The sequence below is a fragment of the Oryctolagus cuniculus genome, chromosome 8 (genome assembly GCF_964237555.1).
Source record: "Oryctolagus cuniculus chromosome 8, mOryCun1.1, whole genome shotgun sequence".
NCBI classification, from domain to species: Eukaryota; Metazoa; Chordata; class Mammalia; order Lagomorpha; family Leporidae; genus Oryctolagus; species Oryctolagus cuniculus.
This window is the reverse complement of record NC_091439.1, coordinates 124,277,598-124,304,930: the sequence shown is the minus strand read 5'-3', so window position 1 is coordinate 124,304,930 and position 27,333 is coordinate 124,277,598. Positions and strand designations below refer to the sequence as shown.

The window sequence follows — 27,333 nt, the reverse complement described above, 5'->3', positions numbered from 1 at the left end:
AAGTTTTATGTATTGAAGATAACATATAGTTATATGATGTCTGTTGTCTGTCTTGAAAATGTCTTTTCACTGGCAGGATGTGTGAAGTTAGGGTGCTTCAAAAAGTGGAATTACTGGAATTGTGGAAAATGGAATTAAGTGATAAGTTTAGGGTGGCCATTCTGCCTAGCAATTAAGATGCCAGTTAGTTGTCCATGTCTTGTATTGAAATGCCCAAGTTTGAGTCCCTGCTTTGCTCTTGAATCCAGTTTACTGCAAATGCACACTTAAGGGATAGCAGAGATGGTTTAAGTAATTGGACCCCCGCCAACCAAGTCGGAGACTTTAATTGGGTTCCCAGCGCCTGGATGGAGCCTGGTCCAGATGCAGCCATTATGGGCATTTTGGGAACTCTCTCTTCCTGTTTGTTGCCTTTGTCTTTGTCTCTGACTTTCTCTCTATCTCTCTGCCTTTCAATGCTACATACAAGAAATGGAAAAGGAAAATCCACTGCTGTTTGCTTGGCACCACTCCCAAAAGTAGCAAAGGAAGATGTGTAGTATGTGAAGGAGCTACGGAAAAGATGGAAAAGCAGTTAAATTTATGGATTCATGAGATGATCACTGATTGAAAAAAGTGTATGGACAGCATTATTGTGAAACTGAAAGCTGAAATTTGTAGTCAAGTCACTCAGGAGCATTTTAAACACTTCTTGATAGTGTTAGCTGATGCACATTTCAACAGGTGATTCAGCAGTAAAGATGTCAAACTTCCAAGTGAGGCAGGTTGTGGAGATCGGTGGGCTGTAGAAGCATTCTAAATACCTACTAAGTGTCCCACAGAAGTAGGGTTATGTGGAAGAGCAGACTTGTAATACCAATGACATTGGCCTACTTTGTGGTCATTGGCAAACCAACCTGTATAAAGCAACTGGGGCTGGTGCCGTGGCTCAACAGGTTAATCCTCCGCCTTGCGGCGCTGGCACACTGGGTTTTAGTCCCAGTCGGGGCGCCGGATTCTTTCCCAGTTGCCCCTCTTCCAGGCCAGCTCTCTGCTGTGGCCAGGGAGTGCAGTGGAGGATGGCCCAAGTCCTTGGGCCCTGCACCCACATGGGAGACCAGGAGAAGCACCTGGCTCCTGCCTTTGGATCAGCGCGGTTAGCTGGCCACAGAGTGCTGGCCGCGGCGGCCATTGGAGGGTGAACCAACGGCAAAAGGAAAACCTTTCTCTCTGTCTCTCTCTCTCACTGTCCTCTCTGCCTGTCAAAAAAAAAAAAAAAAGGCAACTGGACCCAAAGTCCCAGTTTTTAATATTTCAAAGGTCAGGGATTGGTATACATTAGACCAAAACAGTGCATGGCATCAAGGTATTCTGGGTATGGTTCCTCAATTCCTTCATTCCCGAAGCCGAACATTGTTTGCATGAAGAGTGTATTTTTTTTGGTACAGTGCACATTCACAGTGCCGTGTGTATTTCCTGTATAGGACTGTACAGTATGTGCCACTGCGTGTTTTTACTGTGTGACAGCACTGCATACATGTGTACGTGCACTGAGTGGGAGAGTGAATGTAGTACAAGCCAGCTGCCATAGAATACATTACACAGAAAGCCATAATCAGAAGATTACTTCATGAGAAATAAATGTGTGTGTATTCATAAGAAACACGTATTATAAAGAATGTTTAAGACAAACGCATGTAAAAAGATATATTGATAAGCTGATGAAAATATTGTGGTCAGCAGCTCACAGGCGCCGTGCTCACTGCTTAACTTGTGTGTGATGACTTACAGAATGTAACCACCCACAACAGTGACAGTCAACCATATTATTAGTTATAATTGCTACAGTGATTTTTGTAAGTGAGATGTCTTCAAAGTTCATGGAAAATGTTCAAAAAATTAGTTCAAAAAATTAAAAAGAACAAAGGAAAGAGGAGGGAGGGAGAGAGGAAAGTTTCATTGTACTCTTAGAACCATTGAAATTCATGAAATCTGTTCTCTCCATATTAAAAAAATAAATAAATAAAATAAAGTATAAAAAATAAAATAAATAAAAAATAAAAACTACACATGGATTTCAGATATTTTGCATCAAAATAAACTTATCTTTTAACTTCATTTTCCATGAACTCTTTGATCCTTTACTTCTGGGGTTACCAATTTATTTGCTCAACTTCCCTTTTCCTATAGCAGAGTTTTCTGTGATTTTTTTTCTTATTTAATTGCATAGATTCTCTTAATGAATCTCTCTTGGTGATATATTTTCTAAGTTTTTGTTTAGGAAAAATTTGATTTTTTTTCAAGATTTATTATTTGTATCAAAAGTCAGAGTTACATAGAATGAGAGGAGAGAAAGAGAGAGAGAGAGAGATTCCAGGTGGCCACATTGGCCAACGCAGAGCCAGGCCAAAGCAAGGTGCTTCATCTGGGTCTCCCACTTGGGTGCAGGGGCCCAGGTACTTGGGCCGTCTTCCATTACTTTCAGGAGCATCAGCATGAAGCTGAATGGGAAGTGCAGCAGCTGGGACTTGAACCGATGCCCATATGGCATGCTTCCCCCCCAAGGGAAAATGTTTTTATTTCATGTTTTGTGATAAAAAATAATTTTGTGGGATTATAAGTTAGGGTTGAAAGTTATTCCTTTCCTAGTACTTTAGCTATTCTGGCACTGTTCTCTGGAAACTATTATTGCATTTAAGATCTCTACTCTTAGTCTAATGGTGCTACATTGTATGTTCTAGGCCACCTGATTTTCTTTCCTCCTACAATTCAGATTTTCTCTTATTTTTGAGGTTCTTCACTTAGGTGTGTACTATGTCTCAGCATTATACTTCCTGTATCTGTGGGGTCATGTCCTATTTTTATATACATGTACATATATATTCACACTTATATATAAATACTTATAGATGTATACCTCCCTTAGCCTCTTTTTTTTTTCCTTTGGTGTTTCTCAACTACTCCATTTTCCACCTCCCTGTTCTTCATTGGAAGTATTTTCTTCAAACTTCTCTATAGAGTGTGAAGGTATTTCAAAAAGTTCTTGGGAAAATGGAATTCAAGGATAAATTTATTTCTGTGCAGAAAAATTCAAGGCTAGGCAGTTTTTCCATGATATGCATTTTCCACTAACTTTCTGAAGATGGCTCAAACTCTTTTTGCTGTGTTTAACTAGTTTTTCAGAAAAAAAATCAGTTGAGTTTTTATTTCAGTGTTGATACTTTTTACTTCCAGAAGTGCAATTTGCTTCCTTTCAAATATGCCAAATCATTTTTATTCTTTCTTCTTACTCTCATTTTCTCAATCAATCTCTTGGTTTTTTTTTTTTTTCATTATGCATTTCAGATGAGGGAATGTAAAATCAGCATATGATAAGTTCAATAACGGACATTTTGGAAAGGTTCTGTTGGTTTTTGTTGTGAATCTGATGTTTGTGTTTCTTTTTGGTAGTACTCTGTTATGAACTGATATTTGTGTTAATTCAAATTGTGGCAAATCTGAAGGCCTAAACTTGGATGTTTTATCTAAAATGACCTATACTTGCTGCTTTGTGAGCTACAATACCAACCTGGGATTGTTTCTGACTTCTTAATAACACAACCAATGCAGGAATTTTTCATGTATACTTACATCTTCATCCACACAGTATGCAAACATGGCCGTTAGTCACACTGCAATCTTGTCTGTTGTCTGTGATGATTTTTAAAATAGATTGCCCTTACTTTGTGCAGAGTAGCAGAGTGTGAAAAAATGTGTGCTTACATTGTAATTTATTTACGCTCTTATTATTGCTAGCAGTTCCTTCAAAATATAGATTGTGTCAGACTTCTGGCAGAGGAAAGCAATGCCTAGTGGTCATCCCAATTTCCCTGACACATTGCTTTTTTTCTTTTTAAACAAGATGTTTTTATTTATTTGAAAGGCAGAGTGACAGAGAAAGAGGGAGAGACAGATTTTTCCACCTGCTGGGTCACCCCCCGCAAATGGTCACAATGGCCAGGACTGGACCAGGCTGAAGTCAGGAGGCAGGAACTCCATCCGAGTCTCCTACATGGTGCCTTCCAAGAGGCACCAGCAGGAAGTTAGATTGGAGTCTGAGCAGCGGGCACTTCCACCAGAGCTCTGATATGGGCTGTGAGCTTCATGTATCAGTGACCTAACCCTCTGTGCCTCAGAGCCAGCCCCATCTTGACACATTACCCAGTAATGTACAAAGTAGCCAAAGATTTGCTTGAAATGTATGTACCAAGTATTTTTCTTAAAGTAGAATATGCACATGTTTATGCATATGTGAAACCATACTACATGAGTATATTTAAGGAAAATTTTGAATGTTAGTTTTTTTTCTTCATACCATTTTTTTAAACTCTTCTATTTAGCGTAAGGTTAACTTTATGATCACTAAGTAAACTGAAAATAGATCTTTGTAAAAATTAGAAGTGAGAATGGGAGAGGGAGGAGGAAGAATGTGGTCAGGAGAGAGAGTAGGGGGGATTCATGTTCCAAAATCTGTAATTACGAAAATACGTGAAAAAAAAAAAAAAACCTGAGGAGTGTTTCTTACCCTTCCTGCAACCATTAGGCAGTAGAACATTTCAACCTCCTACAAGGCTTCCTTGGATCACCTCTCAACCGCTAACTCCAGTGGTTTCCACTGTGACTCCTCACCAAAGGTGATTTTATCGGACTTTTGAATGATATTAAGTGGTATTGTACAGTATGAGAGGTTCTTCAAAGTGTTTTTTGGAAAATGCATATTATGAGAAAACTACCATGCATAGATTTCAATTTTTTTGGGCAACAATCTAAACGTGGGTTTTTTTTATCTTTTAAAAATTGTTTTTAGGGGTTTCTTCTATCTTTTCAAAGTGCTCCTTTGCCAGATTCTGTTTGGAAAAGAAAGACACCAACAGTGCAGGAAAAAAACCCGTGAGTCAGATGGAGAACCATTTCACTTAGTGGAAGTAATGCAGGCCGCATTTCCAGTGGTGACTCCTCACCTGCTCTGCCTGTTAATCCAGTTTCCAGTAGCTCCTGAGAACTGGAACTTGTGTCACAGGTAAGGGATGTGGTAAAGGAAAATCTCGGATTCTGAAGGGTGAGTTAGTGCAACATCAGTGTGAAAATGCTGCTAACATTGCCTCAGTTATTATCTATTTGTGAGCAATACTTCCAAATGCTTCGCATAGCAAAAGGTTTTATAGCTATGTTAAATTCAAGAGAGTGCTGAACATTCATGCCCCAAATGAATGGGAATTCAATTGGTGCAGGTTTTCAACCTCATAATTACAAGAGATCTAAAAGTAGAAGTTAGTTGAATTTCTATTTATTTCTGTTTCTGCATCAACAGCTTGACTTTAGAAACTTAAAGAAAAAAGCTATATTGTGCTCAAATATTTCATTATCGTGTGACATTAATGATCTTGTAAGTAGGTTAATTGTAGATTCCATTGTAGACTCCCTTTTGAGATACTTCTGCTCAGTGTTCAGATCCAGGAGAACAGATTTGGTTCTAAAGTACACCCTGGTATTTGTGAGTTTTTTTTTTTAAACTTTCTTAAATTCACAGGAGTTAGAAATGAACATGCAAGTACAGGCTACTTGAAATCCCCAAGAGGTTTTATATCTTTCTATTACTCAGTAAATTAACTTTGAGTTCTTGTGCAGCTTTTGCTTGAGGCAAATCCCGTGATATTTCCTGTGTTTCCATATGTAATAATGACTTTAATGATTTATTCCCATACAATGCTGTGGACAACACTCGGGCATTCACACACCTGATTTCCAGGGGCGGAGTCTCTGTGGGATCAAGGATCCATGAATTAAGAAGCCCTGATGTAGCAGGTGAGGGGGCTTCCTGTCTCAAGCCCTGATAAGGGGACCCAGTGGTGTGTCCACTCTACCTGAACACTTCAGGTTGGGGGGACCTGTGATTTGAGACTGTGGGGGTGACACCACGGTCACTTTTCTAAGGCCTCATTCTACCATCAATCTGAAAACCATTTAAGTTTAACCTGAAACTTAAATTTGATGGCCTCCTTTCAATTCAGTCTCCCTACTTACAGATTTATCAGTTTTCGGAACTCAAATTACTACAAGCATTTCACATGCAAGTACACCTTTAACATTTTTCTCTCATGGTTTGGAGAAGAGAAATATGAATTAGATGTGAAAGTGAATGAAGAAAAAAAATTGTCCCTAAAATTCCTCTGACAGTCTCATGAAAGAAGCCTTAGGATTTTCTGGAAAAATCTATTTTAATGGGTTATATTGCTGAAGTAGTTGGGAATTCAAGGTTACATAATCTAAGGGTCTACTTGAACTTGTAAAACCTCCTTTACTGTAAATTCTATATTTCAGAAATTTGATATACAATAGAAGGTTGTTCTTACCCTTCGCTTGTGTAGTTTGTTTGTTATTGATCGGATCAGTGCAGTGTACCGGCCGCACTGCCCCAGCCATGGCAGCCATTGAAGGGTGAACCAACAGCAAAGGAAGACCTTTCTTTCTGTCTCTCTTACTGTCCACTCTGCCTGTCAAAAAAAAAAAAAAAAAACAAAAAAAAACAAAAAAAAAAACAAACGAAAAATATCAAGATTAAAATTGAGCAAACTTCTTTCTTATTATCATATTAGATTTTAAATATTTTTCTTAAAGCTTTTAAATCTGCACTTGTCATTGTAGCATACATGTAAAATGCAAAAGGTCTTTGAAGCCTGAAATGTCTGGTGACAATATTAATTAAAAATTGAGGAATTGAATTTCATTTATGTATCTCATTTTTAAGAGATGAAATGATCAAATACACTTTGATTTTGCTATGTGTGGGACATTTCAAACAAATTGAAATGTTTGGTAAGTACTGTCCATATTTAAACAAGATATCATGTTGATACGTAGCACTTAAGGGAATTAAGTGTTAATTAGTGCTACAGACCGATGAGACCTTTGCATGAAAAGCACACAGTAAAGTTAGCTTCTTGCATAGAGCCCTTACGTGGTTCTGTATTGTGTTGAACACTGTCTCTACCCAAATTCTTATCCATCAAGAACCTGTGAATGTGACTTTAACTGGACGGAGGCTCTTCATAGATGTTACTGGATTACAGTGTCTAATCCAACGACTGATGTCTGTATTAAAAAAATGAAAATGTAGACATAAAATCAGACAGCAGGAGGATGGCTGTGTGAAGATGGAGGCAGACTTTTAGAGCAATGATAGCCCATGCCAAGGAACAGCAAGGGCTGTTGTCCAGAGACAAAGAAGGCTTGTCTCTGGAGACTCTGAAGGGGATATAACCCTGCACACTCATTGATTTTGGACTTCTAGCTTCCAGAACTATGAGAAAATGCATTTATTTTATTTTTATTTATATATAGAGAACAAATTTCATATATAGTTTTAAGCATAAAGATAATTCCCACCCCATGTAATTTTTACATGTAAGCGTTCTGTGATCTTCATAGTAACATGAAAATCTTCTAAAGGGGAGGAGATTGAAGGTAAGGACGACTTGATTTACACAATCTCCCGGATCAGGACCTTAGAAAAAAAGTAATAAATAAACTGTACAGTGAGAACTTTCATTTCATGCCTGTCATAAACTGAACATTATCCCTGGCATGAGAATGCTACCCCAGGATGTCTCATCTTCCCTGGGTTTAAAGTGTGAAGCAAGGCTGCTGCTCGCTTCTGGGATGAATGTTTGTTTCACCCAGGATGAGAGTGAGACCTGCTGATACATCACCGAAAAAATGGCAGGGTGGTTTTTTTTTTTTTTCTTTTTAAGCCAGCAAAGCAAAAAGCAGCAGGAAGGAAATTCAGAGTTGCAGAATAAAATCATGTAAGTATCTTGTTTGGTGCCACTGAAAAGTAATTGGATTTGTGAATACCAGGCAAACAGCTCAATGAGAAGAAAATGATGTGCTGATGTGTTGACATTTGAGCTTGCCTTGTAGTAAGAAGGAAGAAATAAGCCTTAAATTTAAACCTTGTGGAGACGTTTACTCCCCTTTTGCGACTTATTGCACTGGCAACTCTCTTTCATATAAATTAGTTGAAAAGGGATCTGAAATAGATCCTGATGTATTTAGCCTAATGGTAAGTGGGATATTTGAATATGTTAAATAGAGGATAGAGTGTCAATGGGAAAAGAGTATTCATTTCACAGAATTGTTAATAATTTAGTATGTTTTAAAGTGTGATGGCCAAATTCAAACTCAAGTAAAGATCTCAGTTAACAAGATCTATTAGTTATTGTCACGATGACTGCACCGTCAGTCAAGTAAGCCATTCTCAGAAAGAAATAGCTTTATATGGAAGGTGATGGAACCCTGTAGCATACAGCTGGGGCATATCTGTGTCATCCTGGAAACATTCGGTAGTTAAAAGTTAGGCATTTATGCATAATGCATGCCTCTGATTCACATCTGCATTACCCAGGGCTAGTCTGTTTCCACTGTGCATCGTTCTACAAAATGTATGCAATCCTCCAAGTATGCAAGAGAAGTGGCGGTTCTGGGTAGGTTTTTATATCAATGTGATTTTGATTGAGCTATTTAGCAGTTGCTGGGAAACAATGCTCTTTATTGTTCTCTGTTGCAGATCTTATATCAAGGTAAAAAAGCTGCATGCTACACTCCCATGTGGAAGGGCTGGTTTGAGCCTTGGCTGCTCCAATTCTGATCCAACTTTCTGTTAATGTGCCTGGGGAGGCAGCAGATGGTGGCTCAAGTGCAACAGGAGAGCTGTGGGACCAAGGGTGTGTCAGGTGCATGCAAAAGGACATATTCAGGCCACCTACACTCGAACTCCATTCATCGTATGCAAAGACTGCTGAGGATCCATCATACCTTAAATTAGCTCCACCCTATAGTGCACTGTATAAGAGACACTTACACCATGAGATCCTTTCTTTACCAACATATATGAGACAACTTTAAAAGACTGTATACAGACATAATTAAAATGTACACCAAGGGCTAGTGTTGTGGTGTGGTGGGTTAAGTTGCGCATCCTACATTCCCAAATGGAAGTGCTGGTTTGAGCCCAGGCTGCTCCAATTCTGATCCAACTTTCTGTTAATGTGCCTGAGAAGGCAGCAGATGATGGCCCAAGTGTCTGGGCCTCTGCCACCTATGTAGGAGACCAGGTTGGATCTCCTGGCTTCTTCTGGCTCTGGCCTGGCCCAGACCCGGCTTTTGCAGTCATTTGGGGAGTGAACCAGTGGATGAAAGCTCTGTTTCCCTCTCTGTCAATTTCCTGCTTTTAAAACAACCAAATAAATAAATACAATCTTAGCCTTAAAAAAGAGAAAGAGAAAAAGGGTGTAATTTTTCATACTTAGGAAGTAGAGTTGACACTTTTGTAAATAGGTGATTCAATAGTATCTTTGTTATTTTATCCCAATATACTAACAGCAATGGAACCAAGTGGTTTGGTTTTGATATAGTATACACTTTGAAGCATGGGTTGATAAGATGTGAGGCTGAGGCAGTGGGAAGGGGTCAAATAACAGGAGGTGTTGCATTCCATGTTGAGTAGATTGAGGTGAATCTGACAGATGCAGGCTATAGCGAAGAGTTGGATGGCCGATGAAGGATCTTTGAAAGCAAGTGTCGTGTTCAAGTTCTCTTTTAGGAAGGCCACTTGGTCTACATAATGGAGAATGGATGTTGTGGCCATGTGGCATAGGGAATTGGGTCAGAAAAGAACAAGAACTGTTAGTTGGTTATTGCAAGAAGCCTGGAAAAAGACTTGGGAGTGGGGGAACCAGACTACCATGTTTCAGTTTATCAGTATCAAAAGCCTTTCATTTCCTGTGATAACTGGAGTGATCCTTCAGGAGCACTTAGACAAGGCAAATAGTCCAATGCTGCTATTACTCAGTAACAACAACAACAAAAAATACTTTTCATGAATTGTAAGTCCTTCGTTGCAATTTTAATTCATTTAGGTAGGGTTGCTGGATTCCTACTATGTGCCAGGTACAAGCTCGTGTCCTGAGAATATAATTGAGGAAGGCTCATATGGTTCCTGAGTCTCTGCACTACCACATGGATGATCTAGGGGGTGATGGAATAAAATGCTCCCAGGGAAGTAGGGGACAATGCAGTTGGCATCATGGAAGGGGCCACACACACAAACACACAGTCTATGTGAACATTTGTGTGTGGTGGGTTGGGTTGGGGTGGGGCAGGACTATTTTATCCAAATACTTTTGGTTGAATACTGTAATCAATACACAATTCTTCTTAAGTGCTGAAACTTAACTGAAAAGTGATCACTGTTACATATAAGAGTGGGAATAAGAGAGGGAAGAGATGTGCAATTCAGGACATGCTCGAGCTGACTTACCTCAAACGGTAGAGTTAGAAACATACCAGGGGATTCCAATTCAATCCCATCAAGGTGGCATGTACCAATGCCATCTCACTAGTCCCAGTGATCAATTTCTGTTTACAATTGATCATAATGATAGGACTAAGAACCAAAGGGATCACATAAACAAGAATAGTGTCTGCAAATACTAGCTGATAGAATAAAAAAGGGAGAGAATGATCCAACATGGGAAGTGGAATACACAGCAGACTCATAGAATGGCAGATGTCCTAAACAGCACTCTGGCCTCAGAATCAGCCCTTAAGGCATGTGGATCTGGCTGAAAAGCCCATGAGAGTATTTCAGGCATGGAAAGCCAAGACACTCTGGGGGGAAAAAAAAAACTAAATGAAAGATCGCGAGTGAGATCCCATTGGAAATAATGGGTCATCAAAGAAGGAGGTACCTTTCTCTGAAGGGAGGAGAGAACTTCCACTTTGACCATGGCCTTGTCTAAATATGATCAGAGTCGGTGAACTCAGGGGGCTTCCATAGCCTTGGCAGCTCAAGACAAGAGCCTAGGGTGATTACTGACGCCATAAACAAGAGTGTCAATTTGTTAAGTCAACAACAGGAGTCACTCTGCACTTACTCCTCATGTAGGATCTCTGTCCTTAGTGTGCTGTACATTGAGATTTAATGCTATAACTAGTACTCAAACAGCATTTTTCACTTTACATTTCTGTGTGGGAACAAACTGTTGAAATCTTTACTTAATGTATGCTAAACTGATCTTCTGTATATAAAGAGAAATGAAAATGAATCTTGATGTGAATGGAAGGGGAGAGGGAGTGGGAAAGGGGAGGGTTGTGGGTGGGAGGGACGTTATGGGGGGGAAGCCATTGTAATCCATAAGCTGTACTTTGAAAATTTATATTCATTGAATAAAAGTTAAAAAAAATTAAAAAAAAGAATCAGGAAAGGATCTTTGAAGGTCAAAGTTAATAAGGAAGATTAGGGGTTAGTCAGGGACAATGAGAGGAGAAAGGAGAGTTTGGGCAGAGAAAAGAGCAAGAACAGGGAGACAGCCCAGCCCAGCCTGGAAAAGGCGGTCCGTGTTTCAGAAGGGAGACCCACTGAGTGCTTCATGCCTTTTCATCCCAGGGAGAACACACACTCCTTCAGGGCAGAGGCCTGGGGTCACTGTGTTGATCTGTCCTGTCTGGGTCTCTTTAATATCCAGTCTACATGGTGCATTGGGGAGGGCAGCCTAGGTATGGCCAAAGCAACTCCTCTTGATGTGTCCCTCTTGCCAGGCTTGGGGGTTGGAGGTCCCTGGGAGCATTCATGGGGCCGTTCACTGCATTTGTGCCTTTTCTAATCCTGTGGGCCTTGCTGATCTGAACAGGCCCTTGGCTGTCCCCTGTGAAAATACTGCTTGTCCACCTCCCCCAACTCTGGTAACCAGAACATTGAGGGCATCACCTTTGCTCGATGGGTTTTCTGGGACTTTGAATTCAGTGTCTTGACTTTATGTAACCAATGCACTTGTTTCCCCTGAAATAGAAGCTTCCCTGGAGATCCCACACTTGCTATTCCTTTTCCTCTGCCCTCCCATGGCAGCACTGCCCTGCCTGCTGTTTATCATGAGGTCTGAGAAGGAGGTTTAATTTCCAAACTATTCAAGGAAGCTCTTGGGGGGCGTCATTCACTGCATCACTGACTTCCGGCCCAGCACAAATTGAATGCCATGCATGCGTGCTTATCTGCCTTTGACAGCCCCTCGGTGGCCTGCTTCTCGCCACACGGTTGCCAAGGCTGCCACTGTCCCCAGCCCCCCCACTTTGTGCCTGTTAGTCCCTCTCCTCTCCTGTCACCGCCACTCCTCTCCTTCATCCAGGGCTCACTGTGGAGTCGGCTCTCCCTCCTGCTGCCTGCAGCCTTCTTAGCAAATGCCAAGGCTCCTAAAATGCTATGGGACGGTCTCCAAAGAAACACCACTGCTGTGCCCTGAATAGCATGTTTTAATTTGAGTGCTGACTGTGCCCAGAGATCTCTGAGTATACGCTCGTGGCACCTAATCAGACAGTACAGAGTGGGCATGAACAGGGAAGCAACGATGTGTCAACAAAATCTGTCCTTTCAGGAGAATAAAGCAAGAGGAGTGAGGGGGAGAGAATTTTAAAAGTACAACCTCCATGTTTTTTGAAAGGCCCAGGGATAACTCATAAGATTTTCAGAATTGTTGCTTCAGAAAATAAAAGTTCATTTGACCTTTGAAAGTGACAACCACAGTAGGCCCGAGGCTGTCAGAACCAGCGCCATGGTGGTGGTTGTCCATAAGCCGGCTTATTGGTTGAGCAGTTGCTTTTCCACCTTGTAACTTCCTAGTGCCGTGTGGGACAGCCCCTGGGGACTCAGGAATAGGGAAGAGGTACTATCCCAAGGATATATGACCACTAAGAAATTTCTCTCGGGAGCAGGCATTTGGTGCAGCCATTAAGGTGCCACTGGGACATCCTCCTCCTATATGGGAGCGCCTGATCCCATCTTCCCAGGCTGTAGTTCAAGAACCTGGGTCCCTGCCATCCAAGTAGGAGACCCAGACTGAGTGCTTGAGCTCCTGCCTTTAGCCTGGCCCAGCTCCGTCTGTCACAGGCAACGGGGGAGTGATTTGACAGATGGAAGATCTTTCTCTCTCTGTCTTTCTCTCTGTATCTCTCTGCTTTTCAAATAAAATTTTTGAAAGAAACTTCTGTCAAGTAGAAGGTGGTTCCTGCATGAATAAGAGAGCCAGAAGATAAATGACCAACAGATGCTATAGATATAGGAGCAAAAGAAACAGGCTTTTGGAGGTGGGATTCAGGTAGGGTGCCATGAGGGTTGTCGCAGTGTGTGTAAAAGGGGAGTGGACACCTGGGGAATGGCCCTTCTTCACCCAGCCCTGGACAGCTCCTCACAGCTCCCCTAAGCTCACACAAAAGCTGCTGCCCGGGTCTGTTTTCCTCCACATCCACTGAGCTGTGAGCCATGGCTGTTCTCCCAAAGACTTCACAGGGAATCTAAGACGGAACTCAGGAGGGCTGTTTGACTTCTGCCTGGTAGTACATTTGACTCAGAATTTCCTTTGGTGGTGACATTTGCTCCTGCTGACAGCAAGAATAATTGCTGCATAGGAGTGTAACTATTCTTGCTCCATTTTTACAGTGTATGCAGTCTTAGCCCACGAAGATTTTCAGACCATCTCCCAGTCTGGGAAAGGAAAAGCAACTTGTATTCTGATACCCAACCCTGCAGCAACTGATTGTGTCACTGATGGAAAAGTGCTTCTGGGCTGATCTTGGAATTTCAGATGAGAGCAGATAGAATAATTTCTTTTTAAAATTGTATGAGTGAACTGTTTTATGGAAAAAATACAACTATACAATGTGATGCATTCATAGTTCAGATTATTCTCAGCTATTTGGGTGTTTATCCTATTGTCTTCTCCTACGTGGAGACTACTATGTATAATTTACTGTTTTCTTCCCTGGTTTGGTATTTCCATTTTGGAATAATGGTATTATAGACAAAGAAATAGCTTTTACATTAATGTATTCTATTATCTAATTCCATTGACATGACCAATTTCAACTGTTCAAGATTCAGAAAAAAAGGAACTATAGTTTTAATCTTTTAAATATATACAAGGAGATTCTGACTTCCTAGTAAATCTATTCTTCTCCCTGGGTTCCTCCTAACTAATTCTATCAGGTGGGTGAGAAATGCAAACATGCTGATGAATCCTGCTACTCCTCCTCTCAAGAAGCATCCCCTGTCGGGAGCCTTGTGGTTTCCCGGCTTCTGCAGTGTGGCACCTGATGGAAGGCTGCTGGTCTCCAGCCTTCGCGGGATGGTCATGGATGCTCACTGCAGCCTACGGGCTTCTCACGTGTTTGTGTCTCAGAGGAGGTTCTGCTGTTGTCTGAGGCTGTTGTCTGCTGCTTGCTGGAGGCTTTCACCTGGATTGGTTCTTTTCATAGCTAAAACAAGGAGCCCTGCTTTCCCTGGCAGGGAAGAACCACAGGGAGAGATCCTGGAGCTCAGAGGGCTGGCCCAGTCCCTCACTGTCCGCATTACCTCAGTACCAACTGCATCCTAGAATAGTGGGTAAAAACTTCCATTTATTTCCTCTGGTCAAACAATGGAATCATAGATAGAAGGTACATTAACTAGATGTGGACTACTCATTTTTTTTTTTTTTGACAGGCAGAGTTAGACAGTGAGAGAGAGAGATGGAGAGAAAGGTCTTCCTTCTGTTGGTTCACCCCCCAAGTGGCCGCTATGGCTGGTGCGCTGCGCCGATCCGAAGCCAGGAGCCAGGAGCCAGGTGCTTCCTCCTGGTCTCCCATGCTGGTGCAGGGCCCAAGCACTTAGGCCATCCTCCACTGCCTTCCTGGGCCACAGCAGAGAGCTGGGCTGGAAGAGGAGCAGACAGGACAGAATCTGGTGCCCCAACTGGGACTAGAACCCAGGGTACTGGCACCGCAGAGGGAGGATTAGCCTAATGAGCCACGGCGCCGGCCATACTACTCATTCTTAACCATGATCTACTGGTCCCAGTTATGATCATGAGGACTTATTTTGAAGATAAATATTGATTGTCAGTGCTTTCATTACCTTTATGTTTTGAACGAATGATGGATTTAAGACTTTTACTGGCTTTAAGGTTACTGAAAATTGGAAGATCAAAGGAAATAATTTTAGATTGCTATCACTTTAAAGAATTGTACTTTGAGTTCATACCTTGAACATTGCTCTTGGGTTACTACTGTTTTAACTTTTTGACAAAATTTAGAATATGTAGAACACATTAGATTCTATTCTCTTTATTTTCCAAAACCTAAATGACTGGTTGAGCGTAAGTGTAACATCTGACTTATTTATCTTAGAAGCAGAGCAGACAGACAGAGCTTTTATCCACAATTCTCCCTCTGAAGTGCCTACAGCTGCTGTTGCAGGAGCAGACCAGACAGAAGCTGGGAGCGGGAAACTCGATCCATGTCTCCTATGTCGGTGGCAGGAACACAATCATTTGAGCCATCCTGCTGCCTTTTAGAATCTGCATTAGCTAGAACCTGGACTTAGGATCTGGACCTTGGTCTCCAATATGGACTGTGGATAACTGTTATCTTAACCACTAGACCGAATGCTACTACCCACAAATTATTTCTTTAAATTATTTAAAAGACAGTAACATAATCAAGTGCAGAGAGAGAGAGACAGAGAGAGAGAGAGACTCTTCCTTCTGCTGGTTCATTTCCCAAATGTCCATAATGGTCAAGATCTGGGCCAGGCTGTGGCCAAGAGCTGGGAACTCCATCCAAGGCTCCAATGTGAGTGGCCAAGGGCCCAAACACTTAGGCATCTTCTGCTGCCTTCCCAGATGCACTGAAAGAGAGCCAGGTTGGACACCAAGCAGCCAGGACCTAAACAAGTGCTCCGATATAGGATACCTGTGCCACAAGCCATGGCTTAACCCAATGGACCATAACACACTGTGCCAAAATGCAGCCCCATAGAAAATATTTTAAATAATAATTCACTGAAGTTAGAAAACTGAATATAGAGCTGTTTGCAAAATGAATGTTTATGTTAACTCATGTTCCAAATATAGGTAGTCTTAGCAATAGGCAGTGGTATTCACTGTATCTTTATCTCAAACATGCATGGAAGACCTCTTGTGAAAAGTGATGACAAAAATGGCCTTGATTCTTCACAGATCTCTGAGTCTACACCTTTGCAATATGACTTTGCAGATTTCTCATGGATAGTTGGAGCATAATTGTCTTCCTCTTGAATCTTAAATCTGATCTGGTGTTACAACTTCCTTTTTTTTTTTTTTTTTTGACAGAGTGGACAGTAAGAGAGAGAGACAGAGAGAAAGGTCTTCCTTTGCCGTTGGTTCACCCTCCAATGGCTGCTGCGGCCAGTGTGCTGCGGCTGGTGCACTGCGCTGATCTGAAGCCAGGAGCCAGGTGCTTCTCCTGGTCTCCCATGCCGGTGCAGGGCCCAAAGACTTGGGCCATCCTCCACTGCACTCCCGGGCCACAGCAGAGAGCTGGCCTGGAAGAGGGGCAACCAGACAGAACCTGGTGCCCCGACCGGGACTAGAACCCAGGGTGCCAGTGCTGCAGGCGGAGGATTAGCCTAGTGAGCCATGGTGCCAGCACAACTTACTTTTATTGATAGAATTTGGTGGAACTGATAGTATGCCTGCTCTGAGCCTTGGCCACAAATCATCTTTGCAATTTGATTCTTTTGAAATTCTACTACAGGGGCCGGCGCTGTGGCACAGTGGGTTAATGCCCTGGCCTGAAGCGCTGGCATCCCATATGGACGCTGGTTCTAGTCCCGGCTGCTCCTCTTCTGATCCAGCTCTCTGCTATGGCCTGGGATAGCAGTAGAAGATGGCCCAAGCCCCACACCCATGTGGGAGACGTGAAGAAGCTCCTGGCTCCTGGCTTTGGATTGGCACAGCTCCGGCTGTTGCAGCCACCTGGGGAGTGAACCAGCAGATGGAAGACCTCTCTCTCTGTCTCTACCTCTCTCTGTAACTCTGTCTTTCAAATAAATAAAATAAATCTTTTAAAAAATAAAAGAAAGAAAGGAAATTCCACCACAACCATATAAATAAGCTCGGATTGGCATTACTAATATGGCACCCATGCCCTGGCTGCCAGCCAGTCACTTACAAGATGGGAATATACTTTCTTTGACTAACCAGTCCCTTGGTTTTTTAACCAAGTTGAACGCAGGGCAGATTAAAGCTGCACTTCTGTCACAGGGCAGATCCAAGCTGCAGACCACAGAATCTGACTCAGTGTAGCACAGCCCCCCACCCGGCATTTCCCTCATCTGTGCCGGCCACAGGGGTTGCTGTTAGCACACTGCCAGCTGCTTTGTGTCTTTGCTGTTCCATAGAGTCTCTGTTCTGCTCTGTAGGATTCCACTGAAAGCTTCTCTTCAACTGACCCTGGGAACGTGATCCTTCCCTTGGTTTTTGGTCTCTTCCTGTGGCTAAATCCAGAGTGACTCTCCCTATTCAACCATCTTGGATCTCCACGACTCATTATTATTGTATGTGAACAACAAGACACTCACCTATAAAATCACTGGAAATTCCTTATTGCAAAAAAAAGACCCACATGCATTGTATGGATAATGTACACCCTTTGGAATCTCATTTAGCTTCAAGCAAGGACCCGGCCTGTTAGGTCAGTTTTTCAGCCTGGCAGGCAGAAGGAGTAGGGTAAACGCCTGTTTTACTCTTGCCTTGGTGAAACTGACATTGCACCAAGACACCTGGGCTTACAACCCTAATTTTATTACGTTATTAGGCTATTATTGTGATTCTTCTGCATCAGATGAAGACTGACCTCCATCCTAAAACAAAGCTGTCATTGAAAAGTCATAAAACACAGGGGGAATACACATATGAATCTTTAAGAATAGACCAGGGAGAATTTATTTGCAGACTAAGGAAAATACATGATTAGTATTTAGAAAGAACTTTTCCCACAGATTTCTGCCTTTCAAAAGCAGAAGAGAGATCATCTATTTCTTACCCAACCCTGTTTTTTGCTACTCTAAAAAAAGTCTTACATCAATCAGGGGGCAAAACAAAGGATGAGAATCCAGTTGTAAAAATATGGCAGGGGCAGGCGCTGTGGCATAGTGGATAAAGCTGCCGTCTGCAGTGCCGGCATCCCATGTGGGTGCTGATTTCAGTCCTGGATGCTCCACTTCTGATCCAGCTCTCTGCTGTGGCCTAGGAAAGCAGTAGAAGATGGTCCAAGTGTGTAGGCCCCTTCACCCACCTGGGAGGCCTGGATGAAGCTCTTGGCCTTAGATCAGCTCAGCTCCAGCCATTGCAGCCGTTTGGGGAGCAAACCAGCAGATGGAAGACTTTCTCTCTCTCTCTCTCTCTCTCTGCCTCTCTGTAACTCTGCCTTTCAAATAAATAAATAAATAAATCTTTAAAACAAAAAAAGTATGGCAAATGAGAGATTGCAATAAAAACACGAAGGACTTGTCATATGTATGTAATGCATGTGGATTTTACTGCTCAAATCCATTTCAGGGGCTTAAAGTGTATAAGCTGATCTTGGAACTCTTCATTTACAAATGGATATGCTTTCAAATACCACTCTACACAGTAAACCTTCATTTAAAAACGTCTGCTATGAAGGACCGTGTGATCTCTTACAAGGAATAACGCACAGGACATCAGTCTTTCTCTGGTGGAGAGGACCACGTGGACATGTACTCATGGGGTATAGATTCTCTTCATCCTTCTGGGTCCACATTTCCTTAACAACTTTGTATCATGTTTGTAATTCAGATTCCTTCCAAAACACCCCTGTGTTATCACAATGTAGATAATAGAGGGATGGTGTTGGTGACATCTCCGTGACATTGTGGGGTACTGACTTGAATGTGTAAAGGCCTGAGCCAGCATGCATTCAGGCCTGTTTCTGCCCAGAGAAGCCCTTTCTTCCCGTGAATTCTACTTGGTCTTTTTTCTTAATGACATCTCATCCTCGATTCTGTCAAACCTCACCAGAGTCTCAAGAAACGGTTTGCATTGGAACTTAATTTGTGGGATAGCTATGATCCAAAATGTTAGCCTAGGCACACACACACAATGCCAGTAACGTGGCTGAGACGCTAACTCCAGAGACAGTTCTAGTTGTCTCCAGTCATGCTTTCCCTCTGATTTTTACTGAGATTCAGATACAGAAGTGGAAATTTATGTGATAGTAGATGTATTTGCATATTAGGTCTGCAGAATGAAACTCAGCCTTAGGAAGAATTAGATGCTCCATTTAGAGAGAACATCTGGCCTCTAAATTGCTTTGTTATTCATCACCTTGTTTTTGAGCACGACTTGCAATGCTTGTCCTTCATGCACTGCAAGTAAAAATCATTATACGCTCAGTTGAAAAACTAAACTATAACTTTCTCATTTACTATTCTATCAACCCACATACAATAGGGAACATGCTAAAACCTTGACAGGAATGAAATAGTTAATAAAGGGTTTTTTTTTTTTTAATTATCATTGCAGAAAAGAGTATGCGATATCCTATTTAATTCAATGCAATTCAATGGAATGCAAAAACACATTTATTGAGTGCATGCAGAGTCAGGCCCTAGTTGGTTGAGGCAGTGAACTCTGGCTCTATTTCTTACCTATCACAAGTAACCATACTTGTGATGTGAGTCTTAAGTACTTAGGATTCCTTTAACTAACTCTGAATCTGAAGTATCTGTCATGATTGCAGACTTTTATGAGTAAAGTAGGGATTGGGCATAAATCACACACACACACACACACACATACACACAAACACACAAACACACACACCTTTTACCACCCACTCAGAGTTGATTTTTATAATTTCAGGCTGAGGGAAAAAGAGGAAGATGGAGAGAGAGAAAGAGAGGGATGGAGGGGGAGAAAGAGGCAGTTTCCATCTGCTGGTTAACTTCCCAAATTCCTCCAACAGCCAGAGATGGACCAGGTTGAATCCAGCAGTGGGGAACTCAATCTGGGTCTCCCACGTGGGTGTCAGGGACCTAAGCATGTGAGCACTACTTGCTGACGCTGGGGTTGGGAGCCAGAGCCAGCACTGGAACTTGGGCCCTCTGACATTGTGTCTTAACTGCCAGTGCAAACTGTTATCCCCAAACTGCCATTTCCTCCTTTCCTTTGAAGCAAAAGGCTATTATTTCTTGGGAATAAGTGTTCAAGCAAGATCAAGTGAGAGGCATGTTTGGCTCTCATGTCTTCCCCACAACATCTTGTCCCATTGTTGGGACATCAGAATGGCTGTGGTTCCCGTGACCCCAAGGTCTCTGTGAACAAGTGTTTCAGAAGGTGTTCTTTTTTTCTAAGTTGGATTTTGAAAGAGAACAGGGTATCATGTTAAAATATCTGGTTTATTTCTTTTCTTTTTTTTTTTTTTTTTGCTTACTAGCTACATGAATTGTGGTAAATTACTTAAAATGTGCCTGAGTTTTATTCCACCACGGTGAAGGGGAGCTAATGAAATCTATTTCCAAAATGTTAACCAACATTTCTACTCATAAGTTATTACTGGAAAATTGCAGGTGCTTAATATATGCTCAATGAAAAATGCTTTTCACAAGTGAGTTTCCCAGTAAAATGCAGAAGGCAGCAAAGATTAAATGCACAGAAGAATATAGGAAAAGACAGAGGTGAATAGTCATTTCCCTTCTTTTTGGCACACATACACACAACACCCAAATGGGAGCATAGCTCTGGAGTAATTACTGTAATTATAAATACAATAATTGCTTTTCCAACAGAAAGAGGCATTTTTGCTTCTCTATACTGTCCCATCTCTGAAATAGAAGTCCATGACAAATTTCTCCTGGTATACACAGGTATTTTATTTATGCTATTGTTTCTGAGATTTGTCTTCTTTGATTTATCATGAAATATTCTCAGCTAAGCTTTCAAACAAGGAGGTAAGAGATTAATAAATAGTAACCAAGTAGTAGTCATGGTGCTAGGAAAACTCAAATGAGTGATGCTTTATGTCTCTAGTGTTGTTTTGATGATAAATTGACCATTCCTAATACTATTAAGTATTGGGTTATAGCCATGAAATGGTTCACACTTCGAATTTATATAACAAAAGAAAGCTGGATCAATGCATAGAAAATATTCTGTTTACTTTGAAAATTGTACCATAAATGGCTTCCTTTTCTTTGTCCTTCTGTAGTATTGATGATTTCATTACAGCCATTATTTGTTGTGTTTTGGGTTATGCTTAATTATGCACCTATTTTTTGCTGAATGAAGAAACAGAGGTCAAATCAGCACAGCTTCATCATCTAGAATGGTTGTGTAAATAAGGTGTTCAATGTTTGTTGACTCACTGATTAGTTATTTGACTAATTCAGCAGTAATGTCTAAAACACTGAGGGACACTGTGTTGCAAATTGTGAGGCACTGTATCATCTACATCTATGGCTTTGTGACTTAGAACCTGTAGATGGGAGAAGTTAAAGTTTCTCTGAAATAAAGTTTTAAAAAGTATATAACCACTGAATTGAGGAAATGTGCATTCAAGTGTGTCTTGAGCTTTTTCTTTTATTTCATTGTTGTACATGTGCTTCAGAGCGAAATGGACACCACTTACTTATTATTTTTAAATAAAGGAGCTTTAGAAACGAGTACCTGTATTTAAAAAGTGTATTTAAGTTGTTTTGATTATTTGTTCCTCTTTTGGTTGAACTAACCAAATTTGAAGTGTTAGTGTAGTTTCTCAGTTCTAAGAATGGGATACAGCAGAGTGAAAATCCTCTTACTTGAAATCCATTTCTTTCCTTTGTGTGGAAGGAAGCTTTAACTTCAAACAGGTGGAGACGATTATTCTCAAATTCGATAAGGACTTTTCAGAACTACCTCAAATCTGAATTTTATTGTCAAATTATCTCTTGGTCGTTCAAGCTCCAAATTATTTCACTTACTTTCATTTGTGCAAAGGATATAGTCTTTTAGTGATAGTCATCTGGTGGCAAGTTTAAAACTGTAGCATAATTGTGATAAAAAAGACAACTCACTGTGTGGTGCTGTGTACTTGTTTTGAAGGCAGCCTGGTTGAAATCTCTTTCTTACTATTACTTGCCTTAGAATTTTCCTCAGATTATACCTCCCATTGCTGTAGATAAGCAAATTAGGCCACAATGAGATCAAATTTAGTTCTCCATGCAGAAACTAAAGAAGAGTGAATAGAGAGGGGATGGGAAATGGGGATGGATCACCACAGTTGGACTTGAAGCACTAGAGTAGCTATGATGCCTTGGGAAGTCCCGATGTGTCTGTGGGTCATGGAGTATTTTTATATTTAGTTCATTTGCTTCACTAAATGCGCTGCTCTTTTCTGTCCTTTTCTGGCTCTGCCTTCCAACAGTATACAGCTGCTACATGGAAGAATCCCACATCTGGGTAACCTGGCTCAGATTATAGCACCACTAATCTGATGTCATTGTGAACAACAATATGTTCTTGATGCATTAAGTTGCCATGCTATTAATAACAGTATATTGCTAGATAGCACATGTAATGTACCCCAGTATTGTTGAACCATGGTTTAATCTCTTGACCCATCAAATACTCCAACTGAAAAAACAAAATAATCTTATGAGAAATGAATAGATGACTTAGCAATGATTGAATCTGAAATTGCAATTGACTGTGTGGACCTAACTTTAACTCTATATTTAGCTCTTAGCCTAGGTCAGACTCTTGAATTTATTTATTTATTTAGTATAGGTTTGTTTTTCCATTGGTCACCACAAGTCAAATGTCCCACTGATCTGGTTACTAGCTCATCCAGACAGCTCACCAACTGTGTGTTTTTGGCTCCCTCTCTGTTTTGATGCTTGCTATATATCCTTTGCAATATTCATTGTCTTCACTGATGAAAAAGGCCACGCCTAAAACATAATTAAAGATGCTGACTCTGATTCAGATTTGAAGGAATTTCCATTTCAAACTGGGATAGAACAAAGAGTTTACAGAATAGTATACAATCTGCCTATTTACATTTTTAATTTTATTTTTAAGCAGACTTTCCTTTTAGAACAGCTTAAGGTTAACAGCAAAATTGAGAGGAAGGTACAAAGACTTCTCATATGTCCCTGCCCCACACATGCACAGTCTCACTCATTGTCCACATAGCACACCACTGTAGAACACATTGCAATTGATGACAGTTTCTGGACACATCAGTGTTCACAGTTTACATTAAGGGAGCCACTCTTGGTGTTGCCCATTTTGTGGATTTGGACACATGTATAATGGCAAGTATTTCCATACATACACAGAGTATGTACAGTTTGGCACATGCTCACTTGGACTTACCCCTAATGGTAGAGTTAGAAATGTGCCAGGGGATTCCAATTCAATCCCATCAAGGTGACATGTTCCAATACCATCTTACTTGTTGGAGTGATCAGTTTAGGTTGATCAGAGGGATGGGATTGAGTGTCAAAGGGATTTCATGGATGGGACCAGTGTCTGCAAATAGTTGATAGAATTAAAAAGGAGATAATGATCCTACATGGGAAGCAGGATATGCAGCAGGCTCATAGAATGGCAGATATCCGAAACAGCACTCTGGCCTCAGAATCAGCTCTTAAGGCATTTGGATCTGGCTAAAAAGCCCATGAGAGTTTCTCAGGCATGAAAAGCTAAGACACTGTAGCAAAAAAAAAAAAATGACCTAAATGAAAGATCTCTGGGAGTGAGATCCCAGGCCATCAAAGAAGGCAGTAACTTTATCTGAAGGGAGGAGAGAACTTCCACTTTGACCATGGCCTTGTCTAAATAAGATCGGAGTCTGTGAACTCAAGAGACTTCCATAGCCTTGGCAGCTCATGACAAGAGCCTCAGGTGATTACTGATGTCATCTGTTAAATCAACAACGAAAGTCACTGTGCACCTGCTCCCCATGTAGGACCTCTGCCCTTAATGTGTTGTATTATGAGAATTAATGGTAAAACTACTACTCAAACAGTACTCTATACTTTGTGTGTCTTTGTGGGTGCAGTCTGTTGAAATCTTTACTTAGTATATACTAAGTTGATCTTCTGTATATAAAGATAATTGAAAATGAATTATGATGAAGAATGGGATGGGAGAGGGAGTGGGAGATAGGATGGTTGCAGATGGGAAGGAGGTTATGGGGGGGAAAGATGCTATAATTCAAAAGTTGTACTTTGGAAACATATTTATTAAATAAAAGTTGAAAAAATATCACACAGAGTAATTTCTTTTATTTATTTATTTGACAGGTAGAGTTATAGACAGTGAGAGAGAGAGACAGAGAAAAAGGTCTTCCTTACGTTGGTTCACTTCCCAAATGGCCGCTATGGCCAGTGCTGTGCCGATCCGAAGCCAGGAGCCAGGTGCTTCCTCCTGGTCTCCCATGTGGGTGCAGGGGCCCAAGCACTTGGGCCATCCTCCACTGCCCTCCTGTATTGCAGTAGATTCATTCTGAGATGAGGAACGTGGTGGGGGCAAGAGGCGCAGAGTCACCACACAGACCCCAGGAGTCAGGTGAAAGCGGGCCAGAGGCGAGCAGCCCGCAGACTCATTTATTTCAGTTGGTATAACAGCTTATATAGCCAAGACAGCCAATCTGGTCAAGGGGCGGTTTATGCCCTAACCAATCACAGCCTGTTGCCAGGCAGGCTCCATTGCCAGGAGGGTTTCAAAGCCATTCCTGAGTAACTGATGCTCACTTGTCAGTGGCCATTTTGGCATGGCCTTCTCATTCCACCACACTCCTGGGGCATAGCAGAGAGCTGGACAGGAAGAGGAGCAACTGGGACTAGAACCCGGTGCCCAAATGGGATGCTGGTGCCGTGAGGCAGAGGATTAATCAAGTGAGCCATGGTGCCAGTGCAAGTGCACACACACACACACACACAGAGTAATTTCACCCCCTACAGCTTTTATGTGCTCTACGTATTCATCCCTTCACAACCCTGGAAACCACTGATTTTTTTTTTCCATTACATCCATGGTTTTATTTTTCAAGAATGCTAGAAAGTTGTAATCATGAAGTACTTAGGCTTTCACATTGGTTTCTTTCATGTAGTAATATTGCATTTATGTTTCTCATCCGTTTTTAATGGCTTGATAGTTTTTTTAGAGTTAAATAACATTCCTCTCACTGCATATACCATCATATATCTATTCACCAAATGAAGGACATCTTGGTGCTTCCAACTTTTGGCCATTATGAATAAAGATGTCATAAACTCCCGTGTGCAGACTTTTGTATGCACAAAATTTTCAACTTTGGATAAAATCCACGAACAGTTGTTGGATCCTATGGTAAGATACTTTTGGATTTCTAAGCAACCGCCAATTTGTCTTTGCACATGTCCGTGCTGTTTTGCATTCCTACTAGGAGTAACTGGCAGCCCCTCTTAGTTCACATCCTTACCCGCATTCAGTATTGACAGTGTTTTGGATTGTGGCCATTCTAACAGGTGTGTATGGTTTCATTGTTGCTTTAATTTACATTTCCCAGGTGATATATGATGTGGAAGGCCTTTTCCAATGCTTATTAGCTGTGTGTTTCCTTTGGTGGAATATCTGTTAGGGTCTTTGGAATATTTTAAAAATTAGTTTGTTTTCTTTTTGAGGAATTTTAAAAGTTGTTTGTAGATTTGGGACAGCAGTCCTTTAACAGTTATGTCTATCACAAATATTTCCCTTCAGTCTGTGGCTTGTCCTTCCATTCTCATGACAGCATCTTTCACAGAGTAGAAGTTTTTAATTTCAAATGAAGTCTACTTTATTCATTTTTAAAAATAGATTGTGCCTTTGCTGTATCTTAAAAGCCATCACCAAATCCAAGATCGTCTAGATTTTTTTCCTATGTTGTCACCTTGGAATGTTACAGTTTTATATTCTACATTTAGGTTTGTGATCCATTTTGAGTTATTATTTGTGAAGGGTATTTAGTTTCTTTATATATATATATATATATATATATTACCATTTGGATGTCTAGTTTTCCAGCATTATTTGTTGAAAAGATTACCTTTCTCCATTGTATTACATTTGTCCATTTTGTCAAATATCACTGGACTGTATTTATGAGATTGTATTCTCTTCCATTGACCTATTTTTCACTCTTTTTCAATACCATAAAGCCTTCATTACTATAGGATAATAGTGAATCTGGATGTTGGAGCGATGCCTGCCTTTTAGCATCTTCCTTACCCTTTAAAATTGCCTGTTCTGGATCTACTTCCTCTCCATATAAATTTTAAAATCAGTTTGTTTAGACCACAAAATAACTTGGTAAATTTCAGTTGGAATTGCATTAAAGTAAGAGGTCATGTGGTAAGAACTGATCTGCATTAAAATCCTGACAACAGTTTTGAGTCTTCCTAGTCATGAACATGAAATGTTTCCCCTTATCTAATTCTTTGATATCTTTCATCAAGTTTTATAGTTTTCCTCATGTAGATTTCACACATTTTTTAAATTTTTATCTAAGCATTACATTTTTGGGGTGCGAATGTAATGATTTTAACTTTAGTTTCCATTTGTTCATTGCTGATTTAGGAAAATGATTGGTTTTTATTAACATTGCATGCTGCAACCTTGCTATAATTGCTTATTATGTATGTTCCACGTTCATTTGATGGTTATCTACCTCAAATGTAAAAGATTGCTTAATCAATCTGTGTAGTTCAGCTCAAATGTTAAACATAGCTACACTTTTTGCCTCCTCTGGAAACACTGTTTGTTCCATTGAAGAAGATTTCAGAAAGTAACCATTAAGGCTAATAGGTATTTTTTACACCAGATGATAATGGTGGAACCACTGAAGAGGACTCAAGGAAAAGCAATGTATATTTAAGGGTGGGGCATTTATGGAGTGTCTAGAAATCACCTGATATGACCTATTAAATATAAGCATGGAATTGGGTGGCAACTCAAGATAATTTCTTTCCCAAGGTAGATATTGAACTCTAAGAGACAGAATCTAAATCTCCTAGTAAACCTCTATCACGCTGCAATAATACTCATCTTAGCTGAAGTTTGCCCAATGACACGTATCCTTGTCCTATGCCAGGATGAGAGGGATCCTCATAGTAATGCTACCATTTTCTGGATAATTTCTCCAATCTGGATCTTGGCTATCTTCATTATAGAGAGTTCATCAGCATGTCGATGTGTTGAATTGTGGTGTTTCTCATCTACAAGTGTGCTTTGATGATGGAATGAGGCTGTCTTTAATTCATAGTAGTATCGCATTCAGGTTTTCTCATTGTGTGGGCTTATGAAAGAATGAGTAAATCTGTATTACCTATGGGTATAGAAAGTACTGGGTAGACTTTATATATGTACAAAAACAGGTAAGTTAGCGTTAGTATTTCCTTAACTCAGATGAAATTCTTAGTTATCCCTATTTAAAGATGGCATAGCT

At 40.8% G+C, this 27,333-nt stretch overlaps 1 pseudogene; it reads right to left on the bottom strand.

Moving 5' to 3' along the window:
• The window catches only part of LOC138843580 (oligosaccharyltransferase complex subunit OSTC-like), an 81,126-nt pseudogene that overhangs the window by 23,242 nt on the left and 30,551 nt on the right, over window positions 1-27,333 (bottom strand).